This window comes from Panthera uncia, chromosome X (assembly GCF_023721935.1).
Source record: "Panthera uncia isolate 11264 chromosome X, Puncia_PCG_1.0, whole genome shotgun sequence".
Classification (NCBI taxonomy): Eukaryota; Metazoa; Chordata; class Mammalia; order Carnivora; family Felidae; genus Panthera; species Panthera uncia.
This window is the reverse complement of record NC_064817.1, coordinates 33,833,406-33,834,211: the sequence shown is the minus strand read 5'-3', so window position 1 is coordinate 33,834,211 and position 806 is coordinate 33,833,406.

Below are 806 nucleotides of genomic sequence, written 5' to 3'. Positions count from 1 at the left end.
GTGGCTCAGTCGGTTAAGCGTCCGACTTCGGCTCAGGTCACGATCTCACAGTTCGTGAGTTCAAGCCCTGAGTCAGGCTCTGTGCTGATGGCGCAGAGCCTGGAGCCTGTTTCCGATTCTGTGTCTCCCTCTCTCTCTGACCCTCCCCCATTCATGCTCTGTCTCTCTCTGTCTCAAAAATAAATAAACGTTAAAAAAAATTAAAAAATAAAATAAAATCTTTAGGGGCGCCTGGGTGGCTCAGTCAGTTGAGCGTCTGGCTCTTGATTTTGGCTCAGGTAGTGATCCCGGGGTCATGGGATCGAGCCCTACGTTGGGCTCCACACTAAGCATGGAGCCTGCTTGAGATCTCTCTCTCTGTCTCCCCCTCTGCTCCTCCCCTGCTTGCTCTCTCTCTCTAAAATAAAATTTAAAAAAAAAAAAGGAAAAGGAAGTCAGCTCACCATATCAAACTGATTTCTGAACTTGTTGGATGTTTTCATTTGTTTTTAATGTTGTGGAATTATGATGGTGTTCTCACTGAAAGACCCATCCCCTTGAAGCACAGAGTACACAGAACCATGGGCTTTTTCCAGTGTTGTGCTGTGCTCACGCTGTTTCTGAAGCCTAGGGGAGACATGCTGTCACGGAAAAAGTGAGGACAGCCCTCGGTGCTGGGCCTAATGAACACCATCCACAGCCAGGATCTGCAGTGCTCTGCGGCAGAGAGGGTGCCTGGGGCCCCTCACGGAGGCCCCGCTCCCAGCCCTAGCCTCCTCCTAGCTTTGCAAAAACCTCCGTTGACCTTCCCCATCTCCAACACCACC